Source organism: Protopterus annectens, chromosome 11.part0, assembly GCF_019279795.1.
Source record: "Protopterus annectens isolate FY-2018-M chromosome 11.part0, PAN1.0, whole genome shotgun sequence".
Taxonomy (NCBI): Eukaryota; Metazoa; Chordata; order Ceratodontiformes; family Protopteridae; genus Protopterus; species Protopterus annectens.
The window spans coordinates 5,310,249-5,326,279 of record NC_056745.1 but is presented as its reverse complement, the minus strand read 5'-3'; positions in this window follow the sequence as shown (position 1 = coordinate 5,326,279).

Genomic DNA, 16,031 nt, shown 5'->3' with positions numbered 1-16,031 from the left:
TCTGTGTGACCATTTAATTTGGTAGCACCTGCACAATCTAGTGGTCACACCCTTTTTAATCAGCTTTACAGGCAAGGACCAGGAACTACTAGATTTCTGGCTTAGCCCCAGATCTAACTTCACCCACTTGGGATCCAAGGAATTCAAGGTTTATGATGTAGATGAGGCTAAAGGAAGGGAAACCATATTTGTCAAGGACAAAATGGGGCAATGAGGATTAATATGTTCTTCAACCTCTTGGCTTTCTTTAAAAACTGAAATATCAGAGGAGTCAGAGGAAACTATACAGAAGACCGGGGAATCAGTCATGGAGAAGAGCATCTCTGGGTGACTTCCCCGGAGGGGGGATTAGGGCAAAGTAACTGCTGCACTTGTTGTTCAGGGGAGATGCAAATAGGTTGCAGCAAGGTTGGCCCTAGTGCTGGAAAATCTTTTCCACCACTGACGGATTGAGAGACCACTTGTGAGGCATCAAGATAGATCTGCTCAGTTTGTCTATCACGTTGGAACCTCCCAGAATGTGCATTGCTGTTAGAAAGCAGTTGGAAGAAATCACCCATTGCCAAACGCTGAGGGCTTCTTGACAGGGCGGATAAGATTTGGTTCCCCCTTGTTTGTTGATATACCAGACTACCAACATGTTGTCCATCTGAATTGCCACTGTTCCCAAGGGGAGGGCATGTTGAAATGCTTGCAACACTAAGAGCACCACCCTTATCTCTAGAACATGGATATACAAATTGGCCTCCATCTGGGACCAAGTACCTTGGACTGTCCTTCCCAGATAATGCCCTCCCACCCTATTTGTGAAGCATCTGTGGTCACTATGGCTTGAGGCTGTGGAAGGAGAAATGGACATCTGAAAGGATCTCATTGGACTGAATCCACCATAACAAGTCTTGTTTGCAATGATTGAGGATAATAATGTAATGAGACATAGGCTGATTTATTAATGACCATTGGGAGGATAGAAGCCATTAAAGAATCCGCATGTGATACCTGGCTAGGAGAAATAAGGTAATAGAGGCCACCATGGACCCTAGTGCTTGCAGAATGAGCTTCACTGAAACACTTCTGTTCTGGATAATGTGATTTACTTGTGTTCTGATTTTCTGGAGTCTTTCTAATGGCAATAAAGCTAATCCTGTCATGGTGTTCAGTCTGGCTCCAATAAATTCCATCTGTTGAGTGGGTTCTAGATGTGACTTTTCGTAATTTACTGTAATGCTTAAGGTGATACAAAAAATAAGGGTGTAATTGCTTGCCCTTAGGAGTTGATGTCTGGTGGTAGCAGTGAGAAGCCAGTCATTGAGATAAGGAAAAACTCGATACCCTAGCAGTCTATGATGAACTGCTACCACTGCCATGCATTTGGTTAACACCTTGGGGGCTATGGTGATACCAAAGGGCAGTGCTCTGAATTGATAATGACTGGCTCCCAGCCAGAAGTGCAGGAATCTTCTGGAGTATTTGTCTATTTTTATGTGGTAATACGCATCCTGAAGAGCTATTGAGCACATCCAATCATCTTTTTCCAAGAACGGAAGTATTGACTGAACCAAGACCATCCAGAACTTGGTTTGTTGAACCAACTTGTTTTGAACTGGCTGAGATTCAAGATGAGTCTCCAGTCCCCTGTCTTTTTGGGCAGGAAAAAGAATCTTGAGTAAAATCTGGATCTTTTCTGGTCTGGGGAGACTTCTTGGATGACTCTTTTGTTGAGCAGTTTTTGGATTTCTGAAACTGCTGCCTCCCTGTGACCGGGTGGAACATCTGGGGTCTTTTTTGTATTTTCGTATTGGTTATAAGGGGAATAACATAACCTCTGGAAATGATCCCCTGCACCCATTTGTCCGAAGTCATTTGTAGCCAGGTGGATTGGTGCAAGGATAAACACCCCCAGACTGCCTCCAGAGGAAAGCAATCAGGCCTCTGTTCAGCAGCACTGGTAGGACTTACCAGAGAAGGAATCCCTGGACCCCTGGTTCTGCGGGCCACTTCTGCCTCTGGAATGGTGTCTTCCATTGTTACCTCCCCCTCTGCCCTGGGAGAAGTCTTTGCCACATGAGTCCTGGAAAGGCCCTTGGGACTTTTTGAACCATAGTCTCCCACTTCTCTGGTTCCTAGACTAGGGCCATTGAGGAGTGGAGAAGCATATGCCCACAGCAGAAAGAGTCTTCCCATCTTTCTCACATTTGGTTAGTGTGTCCTTCACTTTAGGTCCGAACAGGGATGATCTGTCAAACAGACCATTGACGAATAAAAATTTAAATGGCTCCCTCAAATTCACACAAGTGCATCCAGACATGTCTCCTGATGGTTCCACCTGAACCTCCTGCTCTTGTTGTCCCTTCAGCTGCATGAGTGATAAACCTCATGGATGAGTTGGCTATAGATTCAAGGGTGGTGAGCTGAGAGACAACTTTATCTCTAACTCCTCCAGCAACTGCTCCTGTGAGAGTATCTGAAAGTTCTTTGATCATATCTCTCTGTAATCTAGTGAAGTGCGCCATATAATTGAAATACCTGACAGTAAAAGTAGATGAAGCATAAAAGTGCTTCCCAAATCTATCCATCATCCTAAACTTCCTATTAGGAGGATGGATAGTAATACTCTCTTCTGCAAGTTCCTTCTTTGTGGCTGCTGCTATCACCATGGCATCAACTGGGATACCCTTGGCCAAGTGCTGTTTATCCTTAGGAGCAGATAAAATCCTGTCCGGTCTCTTGGGGATCAGTTCAATGTAATCTGGAATCTTCCAGGCCTACTGAGCGATACGTTTAATAAGGTCATCAGCAGGTGGAGAGATCCAAGAGGTAGAAGGCTAGGCACAAAAAGCCTCCAGGTAAACTGATTTCTCCAAGAAAGGCTGAAGGGAAGTCCAGCGCCCCTCTGTTTTAGGATTTCAAGGATGTCCCTGAAGGAAACATCATCAGGGGTGACTTAGGGCAACCTTCCCGCTCATTGAAATTGGTATCCTCTGTGAAAGACTCTTCAGGGCATCGTAAGTGCTTCCTCTTGCACTTTTTCTTTGCAGGTACTTCCTCAGTGGGATGGTCCAGGGAACTATCCAAAGATGAAACCACCAAAATGTGTCATTTCTGAGGCTTTGGTGCCCCCTGTCCCAGGGATGAGACTGGAGGGAATCTGGTCGAAGGGATAGGGATGATGCTTGGCCTGACAGTGGTGGCAAGGATTGTGTGTCCACAATGAACAAGGCCTTCTCCATTATCCGGAGGACTTTCCCCCTGTAGTGGGATGGGAGCCCAGAACCAAAATAGACTCCTTCTGAACCATGGTCACACCCTGCACCAAGGAAGCTGCCTCTGAAGCAGACGCCTGGGTCAAACTTACAAATGCTAATACACCAGGAGGCATGGACGGCTGTGAAATAATCAATGCTGAGCCCTGCCCCCCAGAACCAGCAATGAAGCTTCAACACTTGGAGGATTCCAAGAGGCATGGATGGCTGTGAAACAATCTACGCTGAGCCCTGCCCCTTGGAAGCAGCAACGAAGCCTCAAGCCCAGGATATCTCTGGTTCCAATAATCCAGAAGAACTCAAGGAATCCTTGGAAGTTCTAGCCACTGCCGAGACAGTCAGAGCAGGGAGAGTCATTGCCAGTGGCTCCAAAGGCTCAGTAGGAGTTCAGGAGGAAAGTGTTGATGATAATGAAGGAGCGGTTCCGGTTCTAAGTTGGCTTGAAACCAAAGGAGGATGCAATCCTCTCACCATCAGAAGCTGATCGACCAGTATCATAATGTCTGATTCAGAAAGATTCTTAGTAGATCGAACAGATGAAACAGATGGAGATCTGGGAGGCCTCGGTTCCAAGAATGGACTGGGTGGCCTGTCAGCAAAAGGATCCACTGAGGCCGAATAAGAGGTCCTTGGTAAGATTTGAAATGAAGATTGCTTTGGTACCAATATTGTTTCAGATGTCTTTAGTGAGGTTTTAGATGTAGTCCAGTCATCTGTGCCTGTCGTTGCCAGAGAAACTGCTGGTACTGAAGGCTGGTTTGTCAGTTTTGTTGGCAGTTTCAAGGAGCTGCTCAGAGCTGATTGTTGTCTCTTTTTTGATTTAGAAGAAGAGGAGGACAATGAGGATGAACTGGCTTCAATTCTGGAAGCAGAAATGGCTTTCTCAAATTCCCCTTTCAGAAGACCTTTCAATATTAATTTGTTTTTCTGCTCAGTTAAAGTCCTGGCAGAGAATCCATGGCAAATCACACGGCTGGACTGCACCAAGACAGTACACACAAAAAACATGCCCATCTGAATTGGGTATTTGTCTATCACATTTTTGGCACCTCTTAAAATCTGTGGTGCACTTCAAAACTTTATCAGCCATGTTAGGTAAATAAGGGTCTTAGCACTCAATGGCACACACATATACAGAGAAAGGAGAGGAAGGAACTTTTTTTAATTTATTTTTTATAGAAGGGACAGAACAGTAAAATTACCAACTATGGTAATTAAGAAAATACTGATGAACAGTAACTAAAGAGGGATAGCAATGGACCAACAATGGTACTTGACAGGACTAGCAAACGGTAGAAAGAAAACAGAAAAGGAAAGGGAACTCACACACACACTAAATGCTAGATAGAGGAGTGGGTAGTAAACAGAAGTAGAGATAGATAGAAAATGGCCTCTATATAAGAAAGGAGATTAATAGAGAGAAAAAGAAAACTTACAAAATATCACCCAAGCTCCAGAGGTAGAATTGGATGTGTATGACACTACAAAGCAGCAAACGAGATCTGAGGTAATTTCAGAGGACCATCATGGGTAGTGCCTAGCTCGAGAGTTTTGGAAGATGGGAGCTGAAATAAATGACCTAGTTGGCTCCGAGGCTTGGGAACCGAGTCCAGAATCAAGGATTATATGAAGACTGACAGCATCACATTTAAGTATTTTGAACTTCAAATCACAAAAATTCTGATTATGCAGCCAAACAAATCTTCTCAACATCACGGGAGAAGGAGAAGCTCTTGATACAGTGTCATCACAATCCTACACATTTCTTAGAGCGTGTTTAGAAACTTGAGTCAGGTTAGAAACAGTTTAATTTAAATATGACCGGCCTTCTGGAAACAATGAATAAGCAAATTCTTCTAAACTATAAGCACATTTTAACACAAACTTTCATATATAGCCCTAATAATTCAAGATCCTAAAGGCTAACACAGTAAAAGCAAACTGTTACCTTGTTTGTTTAACCACCTGCTCTCCTTATCAGAGGGTACTGGGTTAGAGGAAGCCAAAGATATCCTGTTAGCTGTTGCTGCTGGAATTATTGCAGCAAGGCCAGCTGATGGTTGAGAATAATGCCATTTATAATATGTTGACACCCAATACTGCTTATCAGCTTTCTTTAAAATTGCACCCAATGAGCCAGAAGTCTTGTAGGGAGCTTTAGACGTGCTTTTAAGAGCTGAAAAAATTGGAGGAATAGGTACAGAATTAGGAACCTTTTCCCCTAATAGATTATAACATCTGCCCAGTTCTGGGGGTGCTCCTGTTTACTCTCAAGCAAAAACATCCTTGAGTCTAGCAACAGTCTCACAAAGGAAAAAAACTGTCTAGGATTAACTTCAGGTTCACTGTCTAAAGTGTCACAGTTTTAGGCGATGGATTCCTGAGGAGAATCACCCCTGTCTCTATCAGAATCCTCATCCTCTGAAAATACATGCTGTTCTCTGGCAATACCTGCACCAGGCAACACTGTGAAATGACAAACAGTTCTCAGAACTGACTGACTGTAAAACATCTGACTTGCACATGGAAACAACCTGATCATGTGCCCTGTAATTAAGTCTTTGTTTCAGATGACAGCCTACAGTCCCAGGCAAGAGGTCTCTTTCCCCCCCTGATAATTCCTGTACCTAAAGTGCTTGGTTCTCCCATACCTGTAATGAATATTAGAACAGCCCCCGAGGATGTGTTTAACTCCTGTCTTCACTAGCCATTACAGCTACATCACACAGAGTCGAGGCAATATGTAAGTGGTCTGAGAAACCATCTTTGGCCACACTAGAGTCACTAACCATAAGTTGAGGCAAACATTTTACTTATTTTTTTATTTTTAGGCACAAGCGGAGTGGAAGTGTAGCCAGAGAAGAAACTTGATAACTAGTGCAGTAACCTCAGTAACACTGGAAGAAGGTAAGTATTCACTAGTAAGCACGAAGCACAGTTTCCTTCCCTATACTAGTAAACCCAAGCAGTACACTAAAAATTGTCTCCAGACCTTAAACTTTTAGTCAGAGATACCACAGAACATTTAGTACCGCAGAAATGAGAAAACATTCTAATTCTGTTAAAAGCAGTAATAGGTAGGAAAGCAAACATTCCATTTATAAAGCACAGCCCAAATATGTAATACTTTCCTAAACTCGGTTTTCCACACAAAACAGAAAAATAAGCCAAGAGCAAATGCGCATATAATCTCTGACAGAAGCTGGTATTCTTAAGGAAGACTACCACAAATAACTGGTCTTTTTTATTAAAGTTTCTGCAAAATAATACCACAGACAGTTAATAAAAATATTTATGAGAGGAAGGGGTCCCCATAATGGACCTTATCTGTTAGGCAAAAACCTTTTGACTGACGGATGTTCCTCTGGAGACAGAGAAATGATTTTCCTTAAGCCAGCAGTAAAATTATGAAGATTTACCTCACTCTGGTTACTGATAATATTTCCCTCTAAAAAGGTGCAGCCTATCTGCAGCCAGAGTGAGTGAGAGGGAAGGGGGTAGAGCTTTAACAAGCTAGCCAGCTGCTGTGTCCTTGGCAGGACACTACCCACAGGCTACTGTAGCACTGAGAATGAAAAACATCCACAAAGCCTTTTGCAATTATATTAAAAAATCTCACAAACAATGTCCAGCACTGTGCAGAACTAATAGTACATGATATCACGTACCTGTACCCACAGGACATAGACAATCTACTAGCTGACAAATTTAGCTCAAATGTCATCCCCCACTCCAATATTCTCAGATCACATAATCACACCAATGCCACTGCCCCCAAATCTCCCAAGAACAAATCTGCAAGGCACCATCTAAAGCCAATAACACTATGTATATGGGGTCAGATAACATACTAAACTGCCTACTTGTCAGCTTGAAACATGACTTATCTGATCCTCTACAGAGACTATTCAACGTCAACTTCAAAACAGTCTTCATGCTGGATGAATGGAGGATAGCAACAGTCATTCCCTTTCACAAAAAGTGGGACTTCAATGCACATGGGTAATTGTCTGGCCTCTGATGTGGAGGATTAAGGAGCTCCATTCCTCAGCCTCCATTGTCTAACCAAGTGACACTCAGTAAGTCACATAACCAGGCAACTCCACATCTGAGTCTAAAAATGGTCCATGGAAATCAGTTCTCTACCCTGTTAACAAATACAAAAATAAAATAAAATAAACCCATAAGACTGACTAGACTCAATTGTAAAGCTGTGGAAATGATTACTATGGAAATAATAATCAAGGATTTAGATAACATATAGACTCTCAACCCAACTCACTCACTTCAGATTCGTGAAGGGCAGGTCTGGCCTTCTTACTCTGATAGACATCTTCAAAAAAGTTACTGAAGAAATGAATGAGGGCAAAACAGTGCACACCACATATCTAGACCTCGCAAAGGTGTTCAACGTCATTCCGCATTCAGGTACCAAAGATAAACTGTTCCAGTTAAATGTCTATTTCCGTGTAACTCACTGCATAGCAATTTGGCTCACAAATAGAATCCAGGAAGTTAGGATAGGCATTTCATTTCTAATGTGCTTTCATAACAGAATGAAATATTGAGCATCCTGTCATATGCATCTGTTGAATTGCTTCCTGTCTAATATTAGCAAGTGCTGATAGGGTTAGAAAAGTATTAGAAAGTAAAACATTTCTTCTAAGTAGAAAGTTCTGTTGTGGAATGTGGAACTCAATGCCTAATAAGGAATATCATAAATAAGCAGTCAGAAGATCTTAGCTAGCAAAATCAATGCTGTAGTGTTAATATGTTCATCACATTGATCACTGCTGCAGTAGCCTTAGCTAAATGGGTTCCATACGGCTAAGGATATAACAGCTAGCCAGCTTCCAAAGCTTCAAAGTACCTTCTATGTGCTCAAACTGTCAAGCAGCTTGAGCTGAGCTGAGTAAGACAAGTTTCAGCCTGAAGCTATTCAGAGCTTTACTGCCTCCAAAGGGTAGGCTCCTCAGAGGCTTTCGAAGGTCGACAGTCGGCTTATGCTTTCCTTTGTTGGGCAGATAACTTCCCTTTGAGGAAAAATACTTTCATTTTCTTACATTTACTGATGCTTTATTATTTTTCTATTCAGGAAAGTTATTTTAAAGCTAGGAGTGCTGTGTTTTAAGGACAGTCTTGAGACTGTAATGTACTTTTAAATGGAGTTCTTGTTTTATTCTGTCAGTTTAAAAATACTGTTAAGTAACGGAAAATATATTTTCTGTGGAGAAATCGTGTTCATTTTTGTGGACTTGTGGTTTTACCAGCATTTGCTGCTTGTCTTCCTGGGAAAGAGGCATCATTTTCAGCTTGACCACAGAACAGATTACCAATCACATGGTCAGTCTTCCTTCCAGCCTCAACACCCACCACAGCCACCACAGCAGGCTAGCAATTTACCTCAGCCACAGATGGGTGACTCTGCTGTGGCCATTTGTTGTACCTCAGACCACTCATCTTTTACCCAGGATCCCTCTGGTATAGCACCTACAGCCACTATGAACTGGGGGTTAGCAACGACCTCTGCTGTTGCTGGTGTCCCTGCAGTGGGTGAGGGACAGACACTCTTGTCAGTCTTGGTATAGGGAACAGGGAAGGTTTCCCTGTTGTGTCAGAATGTTGTGCCCATTCCTCAGGAAGTAGCTGCTGCCACTAGTAACATGGTTGCTCCCATTTTTCCTGACAAAAAGAAACAGAAAACCAAGCATGTATCTACTCCTCGTCTAATTTCTTTAGATAGGTGTAGTTTACTGGGTCTGGTTCAGAGTTTTATTCAGGCTATTGATCCTGTAAAGTAGCTTCTGGTAAAAGAAAGAGGGGTTCCTCTTTTCCTGAAGATATTCAAGATTCTGAATCTGAACAGGAAGATACAGGGACAGTTCCAGGGTTTTTTCCTCAGATTTCTGATTCAGATGGAGAGGAGACCTTGGTTTCTGATTCCCCATGTAGGATGTTTTCCTTGTATGAGACTATTGCTAGAATGTGCCAATGTTTTCAGTGGGAGAGCACTGTGGTTTCTCTGTCCCTCAGAAAATACTATGAGTTGCTACAGAAGAATTTTTCAGAACCTACACCCATTCCTCCTGTTTCTGTCAGCTGTAGAGAATGTGTATGCTACTACTTGCAATTTTCCTGTTAATCAGCCAGCTGCTCCCAAAAAGGCAGATAGGATGTATACAGTTCCTCAGTCTTTTAAGATTTTTATACACTACTCCCAAACCTGACCCAGCAACTATAACAGCTGATCCTACTGTTGCTAAGCACTCTTTCTGATAAGGATTGAAAAATTATTAATACGCATGAAAAAACTGTGTACTTCTGCAATTTTGTTTTTTAGAATTTTGAATTGTCAGGCACAAGTTGACTGTTGATCCTCAAAAGTCTCAGAGGTCTGTACTCTTCACTGGCAGTAAAGCTCTCAAGGGCTTGGTGCCCATACTTATTGTTAAGTTATCTCCACTTGAGCTTCCTGACAGTTTGGATACATGGAAGGTGCCCTGAAGCTTTGAAAGCTTGCTAGCTGTTATACCCTTGGCAGGATATAGCCCATACAGCCAAGGCTACAGCAGCAGTGATCGATATGAAAACTATCTAGACTTTGTGAACACTCTTGGAGCAGTGGATAGCCCAAAAAGGATAAGCAGAGAACTGATAACATAATCCAGACACATAAAATTGTAAGAAACATCTGAAGTCTGGAATAATAGGAATGTGAGCATTAGCATCTTTTAAATCTTTAACCCCCCCCCCCCCAAAAAAAAAAAACTCAAATGAGGAAGAAGGGGTAACAGGTTGTGAAGAGAAAGCATTTTGAACTTGGGTACTAATGAGGAAGAAGGTGTAACAGGTTGTGAAGAGGAAGCATTTTGAACTTGGGCACTACCACACACTGAATTATGAAAGTATCCAGAACTGGTCTCCAGACTTTTTCTTTCTTTGGCATCAGAAACATTCTTAAATGCAAATATGTTCCCAACTGGGAAGAAGGAACTGTTTCCATTGCCCTCTGAGATAGCATGTGCTGTAGGATAGCAGGGAGCAAACGGGTTTGGTTTGGAGAATGTGGAATACTTCCCTGGAAAAGAAGAATTTCTTCTCACTGTCCTATGTAACCTTGCTGAATCAGTCTTAGAACCCATTTGTCTGAAACAATCTGTTGCTAAAAACAGAAATGGAGATTCACACTCTGCAAGAAATAAAGGACTGCCAAGGTGTGTGTGTGTGTGTGTGTGTGTGTGTGTGTGTGTGTGTGTGTGTGTGTGTGTGTGTGTGTGTGTGTGTGTGTGTGTGTGTGTGTGTGTGTGTGTGTGTTGTGAGGGGGGGGGGGCTTGTCCTGGGAGTTCTTGCTTTGTTTTTGAAACCTTCTTGTCGTGGATTTTCAAATGTCTGTTTACCAGCAGTTTGCCAATACTGGTTATTTTGTTTCTTGCCAAAATTGGATGAGGGAGCAGAAAGTCGATCAGGAAAGTTGAAGAAGAAACGCTGAAAAATATGACAAAGTCCCTGTATCAGCTTATTTCTCATTACGTGTTTTGAGAACCTGTGCAGCAAAGGGTACAGAAACTAAATCTCTGTTCAAAGAAGAATCTAAAATAGAAATTTATGTCTTACCATAACTTGGTATCTGTGTTGTCCATCTTCATTCCTTCTCACAACTGGGTCTTGGATCTGACCCTCAGAGCTGGCTCGGTCACATTTTCCAGACTTGGCTCCGACTCTCAAGCTCTTCCCTTTACCCATAATGCGCTACACCCACCCAGCACCTCAGATCAAGTTTGCTGATTCACCATCCATAGATAAAAAGGACAGGATGGAGAAAAAAGCAATGGAGGTTCAGACATGGGACATAAGCATCCTGCAGTCTCCCCTAGATCCTCTAGAAGACTAAGGCAAAGGGGGTGGTTGGGTGAGAAAGTGAGGAGGAATGAAGATGGACAGCAGAGATGCCAAGTTATGGTAAGACATAACTTTCTAATCTGATGTTGTCCTCTTCATTACTCCTCATGATTGGGTCAGAATCCCCAACTATGTGGTTCCTGGATGGCCCTCATGGAAGGATATGCCAGAGTACTGTTGAGCCAAAAGAAGTTCTGGATGAAAAGGCAGAAGAAGTAGCCATAGATCTAGTAGAGTGTGCTCTTGGAGGCTGAGGTAATTCTAAACCTCTCTGAGAATAAATGAATGTGATGCAGTCAGTGATCCATTTGGCCAGTGTGATTTTTGATACTGCTTGACCCAATTTGTTAGCAGAAAAGGCTATGGACAATTGGTCTGACTTCCTGTGCTACTTTGTTCTATGCAGATAAAATCACAGTTGCTTCCTGTGAACATCAAGGATGTGTAGAATGTACTCTCCTTTATTGGAAATGTTGGAAAAATACTGGTAACTGAAAAGATTGGTTACTGTTGCTTTCTGTAGCTATTTTAGGCATAAAGGAGTGACTGGTACAGAGTGAAACCATATCTTTATGAAAGATTATGTATGGAGATTTGGAAGATAATGCCTGTAGCTCAGAAATTCTTTTCGCTGAGGTAATGACTACTATAAAGATTGCCTTCCATGACAAAAATTTCAAGTCACAACTGCCAAACTCTGGAGCGTGATGGTGAGGTCCTAAGGTAAGAATCTTTAATGGGGGGGGGGGGTCTCAGCAAAAAGATACCTTTCATAAACATGTTGCACATTCTAAAGGTAGACAAAGAGCAGGATTGACACTGTGTGAAAATTAGAAACTGCAGCTAGCTGAAGTTTGATGGGAGAAAAACTTACTCCTTCTTTAAACAGGGTACTAAGGAAAATCAAAATATCTGAGACTGGTGCAGAGAAGGGATCAATTTTACTAGTAGCCCAAACAGCAAACCTTTTACATTTACTGTTATAGACTTTCTTAATTGAACCCTTTTGTGAGGCTAAGATGATGCTATGAACTGGAGGAAGCAAGCCTGGACTGTCTTACTATGGTTGGAAGTGAAGAAACCATGTGGTCAGTTTGATGGCATGAAGATTGGGATGCTGCAATCCTGCTGGGTGAGAGAGGAGAGTCTGTTGTGGCTCCAGTATCCACAGAGGATATTTTAGATCAGACCAAAGGAAGGAGAACCATATTTGTTGAGGCCAGAGGGGAGCAATGAGAATGACTGAGCTCTTTAGCCTGTTTGCCTTCGGAAGAAATTTTGGAATCAGTGGAAGAGGAGACACGCATAAAAGAAGCCTGGGAGCCAGTCATGTACAGGCCATCCCTTAGGGACTCCCCTGGAGGGGGGATCAAAGAAAAAAATTTGCTGCACTTGTTATTGAGGAGAGATGCAAAAAGGTTGCAGCAAGGCTGACCTCAGCAGTTGAAGATAATGTTCACCACTGACTGATTGAGGGATCATTCATGCAGAATCAGAAAAGATCTGATGAGTCTGTCTGCCAGCTCGTTGGTTTTCTCTGGAATGTGAGTTGCAGTCAGAAGGCAGTCTGAAGATATTGCCCATTTCCAAACCCTCATGGCCTCTCAGCACAAGCAGTAAGAACAGGTTCCTCCTTGCTTGTTGATGTTGTCAAGAGGCTGGATCTTCTGCTAGCTTTGAACATGAAAATAAGATCTGAGGTGTTGGGTTGGGTGTAGTGCATTGTGGGTAAAGGGAGGAGCTCAAGAGTCCGATCCAAGTCTGGAAAGTGTGGCCGAGCTGGATCCTAGGGTCAAATCCAAGACCTAATCATGAGGAGGAATGAAGAGGACAACATCAGATTATCATTTTTACATCTTCTGGAAGGTTCTGAGGATATTATAGTTGTACTCACCATTAGTCTGCATTGGTGTTGTCTGTTTTCATCCTTCAACTGATGGGTCTCAGAAACGACCCTCAGATCCATCCTTGGCCACTCGACAGACTTTAGGTTCCAAAGCTTGAGCTCCTTCCCTTACCCATAATCCCCTACCTACTTGCGAGTTATTTCAAATTGACTTTGCCCTCAACTTAATTACAATGCCAAAAATGGAAAAAGCAGTCCATAGTATTTGCTGAGTAAGTAATACAAAGGGTAAAAAAGGTGGGAAATAGAAGAAATCACAGAAGAAAACTCTGAAGCCCATATAGCAGAAGTTAGCCAGGAGTAGTCCTCAAGTTATACCAGACAAAAGGGGAAAGGGAAATGGTGGGTGGGAAGTTTAGGAAGGATGAAAACAGACAGCACAGATGCAAAGTTATGGAAAGTACATAGCTATAATATCTGATGTTGTCTTTTCATCCATTCCTCAACTGATTGAACAGAGTGTCCAGCTAGAATAATTTTGAATGGTCATCAAGGAAAGATATTCTGGAGTACTGTTGAGACAAAAGCTGCTTTATTCCTAGATAATATGTCCAACTTGTAATAAGCTATAAAGGTATGAGCACTGGGCCATGTAGCAGCTGCACAGATGTCATCTATATGCTTTAAACCAGAAAGCGGATGATGTGGCAATAGACCTGGTGGAGTGTGCTTTAGGATGACTTGCTAATGACAGGCCTTTGTTTCTGTTAATAAAGGTGATACAATCAGTGAGCCATTTGGCTAGAGTCACTTTTGACACTGCCATGCCAAATGTAGCTTTAGAAAAGCATATAAACAATTATTCTGACTTCCTGAAATCTTTATTTCTGTGAATGTAAAATCTGAGCTCTCTATGGACGTCTAGAAGATGAAGCATGTATTATCCCTTGTCAGAGAAATTTGGACAGAAGACTGGTAGGCTGACTGACTGATTGAGGCTAGCCTCTGACACCACCTTAGGTAGAAAGGAAGAGTTAATTCGAAGGTAAAAATCAGGTAAGGTGTTTGAGAAGACAGTGCTTGGAGTTATGATATCCATCTAGCTGAGGTAATGGCAACTACAAAAAAGTGTTTTCCAGGACAAAAATTTTAACTCGGCTTTTGCTGATGGTTCAAAGGCTGATTGAGTGAGGGCCAAAGAACCACTGTAAGGTCCCATGGAGGTACAGGATCCTTTATTGGAGGGTAGAACTGTAAGGCCTCTTTAAAGAAGGCTTTATATAACTTAAACAAGCTAAGGAAGAACTATCTACAGTAGTGTGAAAATCTGAGATGGCAGCCAATTGCATCTTAACAGTCAAATAAGTTGCTCCTTTGTTGTAGATGGAAGCTACAAAATTGAGAATAGTTAGAATAGGCATGGAAAAGAGGTCTAACTGTCTCAGAAGGGCTGAAATAGAAAATTATTTCCATTTATTTTTATAAAGTTTCTTAGTGGAAGCTTTTTGAGATGACATAAGGAAGGAAAGCCAGGAATTTCTACCTGTAAATGGAATTGGAGAAACCATGCGGTCAATTTGAGGGATCCTATGTTTGGGTTAGGCACCCAGAGAGATGAGACAGAAGGTCCTGAAGAGGAAGAAGATGAGGCCAAAGGAAGGGGAACCATACTTGGTGAGGCCTGAATGGAGCAATGAGGATCACATTCCTCTTCTGCTGATTCTGCTCTTCTGAATAAACTTGGGGATATGGGGAGTGAGAGGAAAGGCATATAGTAGAGCAGAGGGCCAATAGTGAACTACAGCATATCTCAGTGGCTTTCCCACCAGGGTATCAGGGCAAAGTACTTCCTACACATGTTACTGAGGGCAGAGGCAAAAAGTTTGCAGCACGGTTGACCCCATTGGTGAAAGATCATGTTTGCTAGCATGGTGGTTTTCCCCAGAATATGCACTGCCAAGAGAAAGAAGGAGTCAGAACATACTGTCCATTGCCACACTCTCCTTGCCTCCATGCAAAGTGAGTAAGACCTGGTTCTTCCTTGTTTGTTGTTGTAAACTACTGCCATGTTGTCCATCTGAAGTGAAACCATTCCTAGAAAGAGGACATCTTGAAATGCCCTCAAAGCATATAGGACTGCTCTTATTTCTAGAACATTGATGTAAAGAATGGCCACAATCTGAGTCCATGTGCCTTGGACTGTCTTTCCCAAATAACGTCCGTCACCCCAGTTGGGAGGCGTACACAGCCACTGTGGTTTTGGGGAAGGAAGTACAAAGAGGCAGCCCTGGGAAACTTTCTCTGTATGAATTCATCATACTATGTGTCATCTACAAACAGCTGTGATACAAATAGGAGTTCACACTAGCTGATGTTGTATTGATCTCTGTACCACTAGGGTCTACTGTAGTATTTTCATGTGAAAACTACCAAAAGACCTAGAACTATGAAGATTGCCATGAAACCCAACACCTGAAGAAGTAGTCTGGTTGGAGATGAACAAAGAGTAAGGATATGTATTGCCTATTTACTTAAGGTCTCCAATCATGATTGAGGAAGACTTGCTACTTGTGATTTTGTGTTTAAAAGGGCACCAATGAACTCGAGTCTGTGTTGGACAAAGCTGAGACTTGGAATAATTTATGGCAATGCCCAGTTGTGAACAGAGATTGAACAAGTGGTCCCTAGTTTGAAATAGCAGAGGCTTGGTGGAAAAAGATAGGAGCCAGTTGTCTAGATACAGGAATACCTGGAATCCTTGCAGATTCAAGTGAGCTGCAACCACTGCCATACACTTGGTGAACACCTGGGGGGCTGAGGTGATGGTAATAAAGATATACCTCAAGGGAATTAAAAAGAGCAGGAGATAAGGCCCAATCATTGACACTACTAAAAGTCCTGGAAATAGGGCTCCCGTCACGTAGTCAAACTTTTACAAGTTCGAACCACATATGGTCAAGACCATACATTCAAATTTGTAAATGTTCGAGCATTTAAATGGAAATCTCCATAAGGAGAGGTTT